Source organism: Hyperolius riggenbachi, chromosome 1 (genome assembly GCF_040937935.1).
Source record: "Hyperolius riggenbachi isolate aHypRig1 chromosome 1, aHypRig1.pri, whole genome shotgun sequence".
Lineage (NCBI taxonomy): Eukaryota > Metazoa > Chordata > Amphibia > Anura > Hyperoliidae > Hyperolius > Hyperolius riggenbachi.
Genome location: NC_090646.1, coordinates 61,076,391 through 61,091,416, shown reverse-complemented (window position 1 = coordinate 61,091,416; position 15,026 = coordinate 61,076,391). Strand labels below are relative to the sequence as shown.

The 15,026-nt window shown below is 43.9% G+C and overlaps 1 protein-coding gene across 1 annotated transcript in view; it reads left to right on the top strand.

The window, feature by feature from the left end:
• The window catches only part of GFRA4 (GDNF family receptor alpha 4), a 733,069-nt gene that overhangs the window by 497,754 nt on the left and 220,289 nt on the right, over positions 1 to 15,026 (top strand). The gene's annotated exons all lie outside the window — the stretch shown is intronic.

Genomic DNA, 15,026 nt, shown 5'->3' with positions numbered 1-15,026 from the left:
TAGCAGCCCCCTGCATGTTTTTCATGGCACACCGCTCTGAAATCAATTCATCATAAAACAAAATTTACCGTTTTATTGTATTTACATTAAAACGGTAAATAGCGTTTTATGATACATTTATCGGCAGAACGGTGCGCCATTTTTCTCCCTGCGCCATTTTCAGATGGACCCTTAAAGTCTACCTCCTACCCCCCCAAAAAAGTAGATATATGTAGTCTATGCACTGTGCACTGTGCGGTGAACATACAAAGTTTACATCTGGTACATCGTAGTGGATATACCAGACTCACATTTATATCTTCAGTAGCACCTCCATCTTTCTCCTCATGCTGATGGCTTGCAACTACACTCCCAGCATTGTGTCCTCCCCTCCAGCCTGGTGCTCTCCCCTGCCCTCTGCTGGCCTGGGTCAAATTACATCTCTTTTAACAGTGGGTAGGAGAGGTGGGAGACAGAAAAACTGCTGCAGCCTGTTTTATCATGTCTGTTTGCTATAAATCTTATTCCACATGTCTGTCTACCTGCCTGGATTAGATTACATCTCTTTTCACAGTGGTTGTGGGCTGAGAGAAGTACATGGGGGGGGGGGGGGGGGGAGTTATGACATCAATCCCCCAGAATCCTTTACACCTATGCTTAGGAAATAAAACAAATTGTCCTGGCCCGATTTCAGATGGGGGCGGGGACTTCAAGACCATATGTGTAATACGGCCCCTGGGGGTGAGGAATTCACACTTTATTATGTGTGATTTCATATATTTTGGCAACCCTAGTTTATAATTTAGGTACTATTTAGGTACTATTTAAGGTGCCCATTAATGATACAGTTTTTAGGGCACAATCGTGTTTTCAATCAGATTTTTACAAGTCGTAGTATATGAAAACAATGACCAATCGATCACGAACGATCGTATTATCGATAGTTTCCTTAAAGAAATGGTTGTTGGGAGTGTCAGATTTTTTATTTTCATAGATAGGATTGCAACTGGTTTAGAAACTGTCACAAGTTCTTTAATGCTGTGAATTAATTAAATATAAAATCACACTGATAACTGGCAAAAACGCAGAGCCTAGCAGAGGGGAGATCGCCAGCGATCAGCAAAGCGCTGCTACTAATGTATGGATACATTCACATTGCAGTGTTTGCAATCAATCGCAAACGTGCAGCATGCAGCGCCTTCGGGGCGATTGCGCTGTGATTCTCGTTCTATTGATGGGAATCACAAGCGCAAATCGCGCTGAAATTGGAAGATTTTGCCGCCGGATCGTGGACCCGAGCGCGATCGCCGGGAAGCGGCGGGAAAGCGTCCAATGTGAACTGCCCCAGATTTTTTTGCTGCACTCACCCCTGTTTATAGCAAACATTTGGCTAAAGCAATTTTGCTCTTTAAATAGATGTAAACCACCAAACTAGTACATACGCATCAATAAGTTAACATTGGAATAGTTTTGTAGAGCGTAAAACTCAATTTATTACGTGAGTGCACCTGTCTTGCGCTGAATATATTCAAGCTGAATTTTACTAAAAATCTCTCCTTTCTGGCAATGTGCATAAATTTACAGCGCAAAAATCTAAAAGTTGACTCATAAGAGGCGGGGGGAGGGAGGGGGAGTCGGGAGGGTGTTGGTCTCTTTGCTGGGTTAGTATTGTGGAAGGGGTCTGCTGGCTGTATAGCACGGTGGGCTTCCAATATGTTGCTGCCTGAGCATTTCTGTTAAAGGATGGGCAAGCCAGCAAGAAGTACATTATGTTTAGGTTGTTGAGGAAGCCCTGCAGCAAATTATTCAGGACCAGTGTCGGACTGGGAGATGGAAAAGATGAGGAAATCCACTTGCTGGCTAAGCAGCAGTAATCAGGTGTTGCTGCTCACAGACTTGCTACAGATTTCTATTGGGAGTGATAACACAGGGTTATTGCTGCTTGGCCAGCAGGTGGATTTCCTCAGTTTTTCCACCTCTCAGTCCGACACTGTTCAGGACACCCACTTTTACGGTAATTATTCTTGTTTCAGCATCAGAAACTCTTCCTATAGTTATTTAACTTCCGATTTACAAACAACCCGCCGATAGGAATGGCCCAAAAATGGGAACAAGACGATTAAAAAAAAATTCAGAAAGAACTTTTGTTTTTTGAGAAAATATTTTTTAAAAATTCAAAGAAAAAATGTTTTCTAAACTTGGTAAATGACATTTGCTGTGGTACTCTGGACTACATAGTGAATGTCGTGTTCTCCATACACATTTTATTTATTTTAAAGCACACCTGTGATCCAGCGTTGGGAAGTTTGCAGAAAGCTTCGCAAGGCCACCAGAAATGGCTCCATGTGCCGGAATTTGGACATGCCTGCACTTCCGAAGTCCCCCAGCAGTGGGGAATTCAAACACGGGAGCCAGCCCTACACCGAGGGCACTGGGAGAGAAGAGGGACGGCTCTATAGGACCCAGAGCCTTCCCTCTCCTTAGGTAAGTATCTATCTTTTTTGGGGGTTTTTTTTTACAGGCGGTTCCAATTGACTTTAACAGCTGACTTGGCCAGGTCTCATCTAGCATGTGGATCCTCTGGCATACATAAGGGTGTACAACAGTGTTGCACCAATTTTTCTGGTTAAACTTAATGGATGTAGGTCTTTTTTAAATTAAGCTAACTACGTGACTATAGCCCTGATTTACCAAATTGCTGTACAATTGCCTTGTTCAGGCAGCATACGGCAATGTTACCGGTACTAAAACTGGGGGACCACCGCCTGTTAACCTATTAGCCCCTCACGCCATGTGTTACCATAGCAACACATAAGTTATTTAGGTAACATGCGTGGTGCTTATATATTAATGGGCGTTGCTCTCCCCAGTATTAGTACCAGCAAAATTGTCGGCGCTGCCTGTGCATGGGAATCATAAATCAGGTCCTATGTGTGTTTCTTGCTTTGTATAATACAAGGAACATCCTGTTCTTAGAACTTTGCATCCTGTACTGGGTTAGGCTGGATTTCTGTAAAGGCCACAAAGGCCTTGGCCTTGAGCGCCTGTTGACCAAGGGAATGGTTAGACTTGGAAGAGGGATTGCTGCATATGGAATAGGAGACTGCAAATGGAAACAGTAGAGTAACATAGGGAAGAAGGAAGCTGTACATGGACGTGAAACATGGAATGGGAGGGGCGCTGCTGCACGTGGAAGGATAGCCACAAGTATAAAGCATAAATCTCATTGGATTGCATTGTCTATCTCTATTGGATTGTCTATCTCTAAGAGAGAGCCCTGGCAGCTTAGGAAGATATCAGGATTTCCATTGACTGCTGCTGTTACCTAGGAGCGACGGAGGGAAAAGTCCTTTTATCATATGGGATATCTTATTGACAACATCTCATAAATCATGTATTCGTCCTTCCATTACTGTGCTACCTCTGGCATGCTAATGAGGGTGGGGGGAGTCAATGCCATCACTCGTCATCAATAAGGAGGAAATCACCAAATACAAAACTACTGGATAGAGTTCTTCACAGAAAGGGTTACATTCTTCTAGCGTATTACCAGCAGAAGCTATTCAGTTTTTGCAGAACTGAGATGATTGGCGGCTATAGGATGGCCCCTGGCTGTAGAATTTGAGCCTTATGTCAGATTGCATGTGTGTGATAAAGTTGATGTAGCGGAGAAACAGAGGCGCCAATCAGTATAAAACATCTTTAAAATGAATCGAAACAGGGAAAGTAGTACTTACCGCCTCATCGATGATTAAATATAAGGTTATCAACAAAGATCTTTAATAGTGTACTCCAAAAAATGCAATGCAACGCGTTTTGAAGGACTCAGCCCTCTTCGGCAGGCAATAAAACAAGTGCAGCTTTCCATAGTTCAAAGCAAGTGTGGCACCTGCCCACCCACTAGATTCTAAGGACAGTTATTGACATGAGGCAGAGATTAGAGTTCAGGACATTTTTACTTAGGGGCATGGCCTGTGTTACAGGGCAGAGTCTAGGGCGCCAGAACGCCAGTGCCTACAGGTTTCTGAATCCAGCCTGAATTGGGCACTTTTTCCCCTACAGGTTTCCTTTAGGCTGGTATTACACCTGGCCAGTGCATTTGTGGCGCGATGCTAGAGCTCAATTGCATCGTACCGCAAGGCAGAGTGCGTCCCCCCCCCCCCCCTCGCCCTGTGACCAGTGGCGTAACTAGAACTCACTGGCCCCCCCTGTGAAGCTTTGGATGGGCCCCCCCCCCAGACCCTGCTGAACACTGAATAGGGTCTGTCTACAAATCTGTGTCTGCAAAGCTGTGTATGATTCATTATCAGTGGCTGAGTAGATGCAGTCATTAGAAAAATTGTGCAGAGAGCAGAATTTTTTTTCTCTCCTTGCCCTTAGTTGTCAGTCTCCCAGGACAGGGAAAAGAAACTTCTCTCCCCACGGGGCCCCCTGCAGCTTCTGGGCCACCTTGCAGCTGCATACCTTGCAAGGTCTATTGTTACGCCCCTGCCTGTGACATATTCCCTGCTGGACAGGAAGTACGTCACTGGGATACCGGGGTTTCCCCATCGTATTCCCGTTGTTCCATGCATGCACACCGGCCCGCCATTGCCAGCATATTGAAAACATTTTTGCGTCACCCACTGACTTAAATTACTTCCACCACCCCAGCATCATCACTAAAGTCCGACAGTAACAAGCTGTTGACTTTGCGGCAGCTCGGTGGCCAATCGGCACTTTTGGTGCAATGCAACACGGTAAGTGTGCTGGGCCCTATTGCAAAACATTGTAAAACAGGGTATTGCAACTCACACTTGTAAGGCAAGTGTAAAAGGGCCCTTAGCCTACGTCTAAGTACAGTCGTCTTTAAAGTTCACAAACAAAGTGAGGTATTTCTTCTGAAAGTTGCCGGTGTGAATTTTGCAGTAAACTTGCTCAGACATTAAACATGTAGCATTTCTTTTCCGCCACGGGGAAATTGTTTTGGGACTCGGCAGGAACCTATCGATTGATGTTAATTTAAAGAGGTAATACGGCAGCGCCGACGCTCCCGTAAACAAGCCGCGATGGTGGGCGGATTAAATGAGACGTCTGGGGAAGAACACGTGGGCAGGCACCAGGGGCCGCGAGCCTTGCCGGGGACACAGGTGGCAATGCTTCATCTGGCTGCCTGCGATGACACGTATTACAAGTGACACCCGCGCTGCTATTATACTTTAAACAGACTTCCTCCATACGTGCTGCTAATTCATGTCTGCTGCCCGTGATCAATATTGATCTAGCGCTACATCTGTATTACACAGGAAGCTGGCAGGGGGAACTCTAGGGAACGGCACCGGGGCCGCTGATTGACAGCTCTCCTCTAGCGGAGCCGGCTACAAGACATTTATATTAATGCAGTGCCTGTAATAAGCCCAGCGCTAACTAGGCAATAACAATGAGCAAGCTGGGATAAATCACATCATCTCTTCACAACAACACAGCATTCCGTCTGTTCATAACCGCGGCAACCATTCACTCCTGACCCTGCAGCGGTATCAGCCATGTCACTGAGCAGGGTACGTTTCCTGGCGCAGACCATCACCTTGTTGGCAATATGGTTATTATCGCCCAGGGCCGGGCCGAGGCATAGGCTGCAGAGGCTCCAGCCTCAGGGCGCAGTGTAGGAGGGGGTGCACAATTCATTCAGCTGTCATTCCTAATTGTGTATGAAGCAGAGAGAAATAAGAAAAGGGGATACATGGCAGTGACTGCAAGCCAGATAACTAGATGTTGAGGTGTTGGGGAGGTTGTGGGCCCTGTGGCGCCTCTTAGTCTATAGCAATCAGTGTGTGATGGCTGGGGTGGGAGGGATGGGGGGGGCACCTTGGTGTCTCAGCCTTGGGTGCTGGAGGACCTTGTCCCGGCTCTGTACTCGCCTCACAGAACAAATACTTTCCTATAGATTTCAGACAATTCATTGATAGGAGAGATGATTGTGTGTGACGGTAAATCATCGTTGATCGAATGATACGACTTATGGCGACTGCGTTTTTCAGTGTAATTAATCCTTTGCTTAATTGGCTCACTGTCAGTACCTTAACCTCCTTGCCGGTTATCCCGAGCTCAGCTCGAGGTAACCTGCGTAGGAGGATTTCTCAGGCCTCGCTGGGCCGATTTTCACAATTTTTTTTCCCTGCACGCAGCCAGCACTTTGCTAGCTGCGTGCAGTTTCCGATCGCCGCCGCTCGCCGCCGATTCGCCGCTACCCACCGACCCGCCCCCCCCCCCCCCCTCCAGACCCCCAGACCCCTTGCGCAGCCTGGCCAATCGGTGCCAGGCAGCGCTGAGGGGTGGATCGGGATTCCCTCTGACGTCATCCCGCCCGGTCGCCATGGCGACCGGGGAAGCCCAGCAGGAAATCCCGTTCTGAACAGGATTTCCTGCTTACTCTGATCGCCGAAGGCGATCAGAGTGGATAGGGGGATACCGCTTGTCAGCGGCTATCATGTAGCGAGCCCTCGGCTCGCTACATGATTTAAAAAAGAAAATTTTTTAAAAAGTGCTGCACGGCCCCCTTGCTGCCAGAATTGTAATGGCAAGGGGGTTAAAGAGAAACTTTACCAAACGTAGTAGAAGATTGGAGTGAATAAATACATTGCAAAGTGAGCAGTTAAAAAAAAAAATAGGTCAAGAAATGATTGATATTCGTTCATATTGTTTGCTCCACCTTGAGCCTGTAGGTCATCATCTTTACTGCTGGCAGACAAGGAAAAAAAACGATGGCACCAACTGCCATTATCTCTAAGCACACCCACTAACAATGTGATAAGTTTAAAGCGAACCCAAACCAAATATTTTTTTAATTCAAAATATTTAGTTGCACCACTCTGACACATACAAAGATAAATAAACACTCCTTCAAGCCTATGAGCATTTCAGTACATGCTTTTCACCCTTATCTTTTAAAAACTAGGGTTATACAGGTGGCAGCCATTATTTCTGAGCTTAGTAGGAGGTTTTAGATCATGGGTGTGTTTGTCATCAGCTACTCTCCCTCACAGGGGCGTCGTCTATGTGAAATCTCACACAAGCTGAGATCACCTCCGCTGTGACATCATCAGTAGCAGCCTGTGTTTTGTTTTTGTTTTTTATCGCCTCCACCAGTCTGCCGGATTCTGACCCAGCAATATGAAAGGAAGGGAGGAGATCCTCCAATAAATGTAAAATATTTTATATTTGTCATCATGCAGCTGAAAAAAGGCTCCTATTTATTATTATAATTTAGAAAATAGATTTTATTTCTGAAATCTTGTATTTTTAATCTGGGTCCCCTTTAAGGCCTCGTTCACATCTGCTGCGCTGAAAAACGTGTTAAAGCGCAGGGTAAAAAACGCATGCGTTTGTGCGCGCTTTAGTTCGCGTTTCTATGCGTTGCGCTGCGCTTCTTTAAAGCACGTTTTGCTTACTGTAGCAGCAGCAGTTGTCAATAAAACTTTGTTTTTGTATGTAAATGTATTTTTTTCTCCAATTAGGGGTAAAAAACGCATGCGCTTCTATGCGCTTGTACGCGCTTCTATGCGCTAAAAAAGCGGACCCATTCACTTGCATTGATGTGCGCTTTCCAGCTGAACGCACAGAAATGCCTGCAACACTACATTTCTGTAACGCTGCTCAGCGCAGCGCATAGATGTGAACCAGCTACATTTAGTTACATGGAAAAATGAATACCTTGCTGATCGCACAGGGCAGTGCGCTGTGGAAAGCGCACAGAAACGGCCCTGATGTGAACGAGGCCTAAGGCCTCGTTCAGACTATACGCGCTGCCGTGCGCATTTTGGCAGCGCGTATAGTGTGCGACACGCAAGAACGGTAGAAGGGCATAGACAGCCCTTCTACCGTTCCCATCATATGCGCTGCGTGGCAGCGCGATTGCGCTATCGCGTACTGCACGCATTTTTGGGAATCGCAGCGCAGATCCCATTCATTGTAATGAATGGGATCTGCAGTGCAGCACATAGGAGCGCAGATGGCGTGCGATCGGACGCGTTGCGTTCCGATCGCACAGCCATCTGCGTTAAATGATGTGAACGAGGCCTAAAGGTTGTACACACACACACATTATTTACAATATATATGTTATTTACACTACAGTTCCTCTTTAAGTTTCTCTGCTGTATATTACTCCACAATAGGCATTCTAGTTTCCTCCCTCATCCCAAAAACACACATAAGTTCATTAGCTTCCCTCTAAAATTGGCCCTAGACAACCAAGGACATATGACTATGGTAGGATTACATTGTGAGCTCCACTGAGGACAATCAATGTCATGATTCTGTATTATGTAATGTGCTGTCAGTGCTATATCAATACATAATGATAATAAGGTAGGGCATTAGACTTTCTACAGTAGGGATTAGATTGTATGTATCCAGAAGATTCCTTCATCTTTGGTAAGTATCTTTTTTTTTTTTTTAATTTATTGCTGTCTCAGATTCTTTTCAACTTTCTTACATTCATCATGGGCCGTTTAATTAATTTTCTCCTTTTGTCTGTTCTGTTTCCTCTCTTCTGTAACCTCCCAAATGGCTGTTTGTTATCTTACCATTGGCTCTATACTGGAGGTAAACAGTGATGCTATGTAAATGTGCTCACTGCTGGCTGTGTCTCTGCACTGCCTGCCATGCATGCACCCCACGTGATTGACAGTGTATACATAAGCGCGTGTGTGATGTCAAACCCATGTCCGCGTTATGCCTGCAACCACGTTGGTCGCGTGTATGGAAGGAGGATGGAGCGTGGAGCCAGCGCTGCGGCGCACACAGACAGGCATACTGCACATTTTACATTGGGGTACAGCGCAGAGGGCGGCTGATTCCCGAGAGATTTCATGCTGAAATTGATCAAAAATCGGCCTGCGGTGTGTGGGCAGCCGACATCTCTCTCTAATCAGATTTGATCAGAGAGAGATCTGTCTCTTGGTCGATCTGCCCATATATGGCGTGATGTATAAGCACCTTATTTTTTTTCATATCATTTATTAAGGAGAAAAGGAACATTCCAATCTTTAAGTCACAACAACAAAATACACTGCTCCAATCCTTCTTTCTCAAAATTATACAAAAAAACAAAAAAAAAGACAACCCAGTCTCCTCCTCCTCCCAAACCCACAGACAGAATCTTCATCATATTAATATATCCCAATATAACAGAATCACATACATAAATTCCATTAATCCCAACAGTTCCATAAATTTCATTCCCTCCTATAATTCCCGCTTACGGTTTCCAGAGAGCTCCTCCTCCTACATCTTCATCATATCCCCATATTCCCTTGTAGCCTGAAATTCACTCCATTTACCCCACTTTGCATTAAACACTTCTAGCTTATCCTGTTGTAATCCAACCCCTTCACCATATTAACTCTATCAATCCATTCCCTAAGGGATGGAGAGCCCTGGCATCTCCATTTAACCGGGATCAGACTCTTGTCTGCAATCAACAATTGAGGTACAAGGGATCTCTTATACCTTCCAATAGATACAGATGTTCCATTCACCAACACTTTCACAACAATCACCCCATTCTTCACACAATCCTCCAATACATTCCAACACACCTTTCCCAAACCCAGAAATAACCAGACAGTCCCATACCAAATGCAACAGCAAACCTTTTGCCTCACATCCTCTCCAACATCTATAGGTAATTCCCAGGAACATTACAGCTAACTTATCAGGTGTCCTATAGCACCTGGATAACAACTTGAAATGAATGTCCTTCATTCTAGAACTTACAGATGTAGCATGGCCTAGAATACAGATTTTCTTCTTTTGACTATTATCCAAAGAGATGCCAGTGTGTCCTCCTCCCCACCTATCCAAATAACCTGGAAAATTATGGGCATTGAATTGACATTTTACAAAATGTTTGATAAAATCAGTTGTTTTCTGCTATACTGCATGCCGTAATGCTGTGTGAATTGAGGCCAATCATCAAAGGTCCGCACCATCCAAAATTCAAGTTTCAAGTTTCTTTATTTATAGCTCTTGTAAAAAGACATGCTGCAATGATTTGAGAAAGAAGTATCGAAACGCCTGTGCGTCATCATCATGCAGAATTGCTTTTAATCATGTCTTTTTACAAGAGCTATAAATAAAGAAACTTGAAACTTGAATTTTGGATGGTGCGGACCTTTGATGATTGCTGTGGATTCCCTGTGACTCCAGGGGTGGTCTCTGCACGCCAAACCCATTGGTGCAACAACGCTGGTTCTGATTGAGTGTGAATTGAGGCCAACATGTAGTGCTCATGCTGGGAAACACCGTGACATTCTCGTAACTCTGCAGGCACACAAAAGAGCGCAGCCACAATATTAAAGAATACCTTTTTTATTGCTTGATTCATTTTAACAGGCCTCAAATACACTAGCATATTGTAAGGCAAATGCACTTGCACATTGTAAGGAACAATAGACTAGAAAGAGAATTTTTTACTCTCGTTATACAAGTCACACAGAAACCCCACCATGAAAATTAAAACAATGAATACTCATGCTTCAGTAAGCTAAGGATTGCTAAATTAAACTGCTTCAAAAAAATGAAAGGAACAATTTTCATTTTATTAGTATTGCATCTAGTCGATTTAAAAATGAAAGTTCTGTAATATTGATCTGGTCAGTTGAAGCGGAACTTGAACTTTTGCACAGCAAACAAAGAAAATTATTCCACATACAGTTGCTGAAGAAATCCACTGCTGTGTGTTCCTGTGCTTGTTTAGCCAGATCATGGTGTCTAATTCTCTCTTATCAGCAGCTCTGAATAGACCGCAGGAGCTCTGCCAAGGCACCACTCCTCACACAGTAAACACTGAGGCTTAACTCCCTCAGTGCTCCTTTTACGTGAAATCATAAATTATAATGAAGAAATGTTTTTTGTTTATAAAAGTTATCATGCTGTGGCTAATCTTTTACAGCAGAGAAGAAATTCTGAGTTTAGTTCCACTTCAAGTAGCACAGGGGGGTTGTTAATTAGTTTCAGCTTTTTGGGTGTTTATGAAATTAACAACAGGTGCACAAGAGGGGCAACAATGAGACCCAAACAGAAATGGTTTAACAGGTAGAGGCCACTGGCATTTTTCCTCCTCATCTTTTTCTGACAGTTTTGTTACTAGTTGGTTATGGTCAGTACTGTATCACTACTAGTAGCATGAGGCCATCCTTGGGTGTACATATATCTACGCCGCCGGTGAGCTGGGCACAGGGTGAGTAACTCATGATCTCGAGTTACTCCTCTTGTCTTCACTGTTCTTCTTAAAACATCTGGCTAATTTGGTGTTTCTGGCATGTAAGGGGGCTTTGCTATTAACCGTTAAAGTCGGCGGGTTTTTAATCTCAAATACCACTCGTGATTCGTGATTACATGCGATTATTCGACTCAAAACCGCACTCGAGTCGGATATCACTTTCTACTCGTGATCGTGATCATGAGTCAGTTTGTAAGTGGGCGGAGTCTAATTCGTAATTGGGGTTATCCGAGCACCTCTGGCTGCCGCTAAACTCCACGCCGTCGTTAATACTATTTATCCTCTGAGTCATCACAGCTGGGAGGGGGGTGTAATTCAAAGTCCTGAATTACCCTGACATGCCCCAGGCAGTATAATATTGCTGATGCGGCGGCGCCGCCTAGTTTTGGCGCTGAGCGCAGTGTGCCAAAACCACCTGCTTCAATCCTTGGACCCTACAGTGGTTTCTGGGGTAGTCCAACTGCTCACATCAGTGCATGCCATTGCCAGTAGGTTTGCTGTGCCGCACAGCGCAATAATTATGGCAGAGAGGAGATTCCTGGAAATGGAAAAATGACTTAACCACTTTATATATCCATCCAGATAGTCTGTGCAGCTCCTGCTGCCTGAGGCATGCACTCCCGCGCGTGCTCCCGCCGCCTGTCGTTAGCCCCGCCGATCAGTGAATGGGAATATAGTTCCCATTCACCGATCTAAGTCCCCCGCAGAAAAACCGACGGTCTCTTATCAGAAAAAAAGTTCCCCGTCCTCTTTCATGTTCCTGGAAGTGTGATCATACGCTTCCAGGACTTTTTTGACTGTGGCCATCTTGTGGCCAAATAGTAAACTGCACCCACATACATTTTGTATTAAATAATTAAATTACATTACATTTAAAATTAGCTGTTTACCTCCCGCACCAAAAATTACCCAAATACATTTTTTTATTAAAGAAAAAAATTACAATAAAAAAAAACCCAACATGAATATTTACCTAAGGGTCTGAACTTTTTAAATATGCATTGCAAGAGAGTATATTATTATATTTTTTAAATTATAAGCTTGTAAATAGTGATGAACGCAAATTGAAAAAATGCACCTTTATTTCTAAATAAAATATCGGCGCCATAAATTGTGATAGGGACATAATTTAAACGGTGTAATAACCGGGACAAATGGGCAAATAAAATACATGGGTTTTAATTATGGTAGCATATATTAATTTAGAACTATAATGGCTAAAACAATGAATTCTTTCCATTTCTTTCTTAATCTTCCTGTTAAACGGATTTAGAAAAAAAGAATTCTAAGCAAAATGTACCACCCAAAGAAAGTCTAATTAGTGGCGGAAAAAACAAGATATAGATCAATTAATTGTGATAATTAGTGATAAAGTTATTGGTGAATGAATGGGAGGTGAACGTTGCTCGGATGCATATGGTGAACAACACTGTAGGCTGAAGTAGTTAAAGTAAACCTGAGACGAATGGGAGGAAAGAAGTTTTACGTACCAGGGGCTTCCTCCTGCCCCCTGTAGTCTGTCAGTCCAGCAGCTGACCCTGTCAGCGAACTCTGCTGCAGTGTCGTATGAATGTATTTGTTTGCAGTGCAATGCGATAGGGCGGAGCATCCCACCTCAACGTAATAGTCAGGTGCAAAACCAGCCTTATTCAGGTGTCCCAGGTACACGTTAACATTTCTAGTTTCAATGTCTTTGGACAGTTTCACAGTTTTTTCTGCTCATTTTCCCCCGTCTCCCCTGCATAAGGTAAATACAGTATCTATAAGGCAAAAAAAAACTCAACAGTTTCTGCTGCTTAAAAATTACTATTCCATCATCTCACCAAAACTGCAAAAAGCAGCTGAACTTACAGGAAATATAAACTTTTGTGAGAATAAAATCAATTCCCTCCAGGACAGCTGTATAGATTGCAATTATTTCAGCACGAATAACAGAACGGTCTCGTCTTCCCTGTCGTGAGGATAAACATGCCAGAGTTCTGCTCTGTGGGCCAGCTGAGCTGATTGAGCACCTGCATAGAAAATGGTAATTGGGTATGTCTAAATATGAACTGTTAGAAAATTCATGATGAAAATCAAGTTTTGGGTGTGTGGTTCACCAAACACTGCACTGTTGCCATGGTTGCTTCAAAGTACATTTAAAGTGACTCTGTAACAAAAATTACAACGTTTTTTCTACCATCCTACAAGTTCCTAAACCTATTCTAATGTGATCTGGCTTGCTGCAGCTCTTTCTACTATAACTATCTCTGTAATAAATCAATGTATCTTTCCCCTGTCAGACTTGTCGGCCTGTGTCTGGAAGGCTGCCAAGTTCTTCAGTGTTGAACTGTTCCTCTATGCACACTCCAGTGTGTGTTTTATTTACATAAGCCAGCAGCTTCTCTGCTATCTTATCAGTGATAGAAGAGAGCTGGATAAAAATCCTCCTCTGGAGGCTGTGAAAGGAGCTGGTCTGTCACATACTAAGGAATTAACGACATAGGCAGAGCTGTCTGCAGGAAGCCTGTAATGTTCAGTGCATGAGAGAAGCTGGGGACAGAAGGTAAACACACACAAGTGATCTCTTGAGATTCAGAAGTAAGGCTGTATACAGCCTGCTTGTGTATGGATGTATTTTCTATGTGTGGACATGCTGTACATCAACCTACTTCCTGTTTTGGTGGCCATTTTGTATGTTTATAAACAAACTCTTTAAAACAGTTTTTGACTACTTTTAATGCGGCGGGGAGCGGTGAAATTGTGACAGAGGGTAATAGGAGATGTCCCCTAACGCACTGGTATGTTTACTTTTGTGCGATTTTAACAATACAGATTCTCTTTAATATTATCTGCCATTCCTTGAAAGTCATTTCTGGCTACAGACTAAAATCTAAAGGGATAATTTTAATTACATTAAATAATAGATTGGTCCGGGTAGCATTGATATACAGAGTGTATTAATCTTTCCAAAAACACTTTTTAACCTCCCTGGCGGTATGATTATTTCCAGATTTTGCAGTCTAGAAGTAGTGCATTTTTTTCTAATGCTTTTAGACTTTAAATGCAGGAAAAAATCATACCGCAGTGAGACCTGCGGCAGCCCCTGTACTTACTCACCTCCCTGGGCTCCAAGGCTGCTATTCACCCTCAGTCCTCCAGGTGGCTCTGTGCCCCTATACTGAGATTGCTGTCTGTCGTCATGACGGCAAAGGTGATCTCACTTGAGGGATCCAGAGCCTCCAAGGGCCGGAAGGAGAAAGGATGCCAGTGTTTGGATCTGCACATACCTCCCAGCATCTACCCTGAGTCAGGGTCGGGATTACCGCTGCTGTCATTGGGCTCGCTCTGCGCCAAACTGGCCGGTGCCAGGAAAACATGCATACATCACTAGGGGCTGTGTTTGACAATAACAGAAAACTTCTGCTTTCAGTTTCCATATTTTCTGCTAACAGAGAGACATCAAAGCATTCCAAGAATTTACAGCACAATGAGTGCTGCAGTGCACTTATCTTAAACAAGATAACTCGATTGAAGGTGCTAAGGGTTAACCTTAATTTTCTGCAATAGTTTTCCTTTACTCATGGTCTTTCCAATACTAAAAAAAGAGTTTTGAGCAGAACACTGTAGCAGTCAGTACTGCAGAAGGGGCACATGGCAGGGGGGGGGGGGGCATAGGCATGCTTGCAACGCTCTGTGCCCAAAGGCTGGTGTCTCCCGAGCCTCTGCCTTGGCCTTGCCCTAAATATAATACAAAACAAAAAAATCATGGAATTATGCTTTTCAATTCTCATTAAAGAAA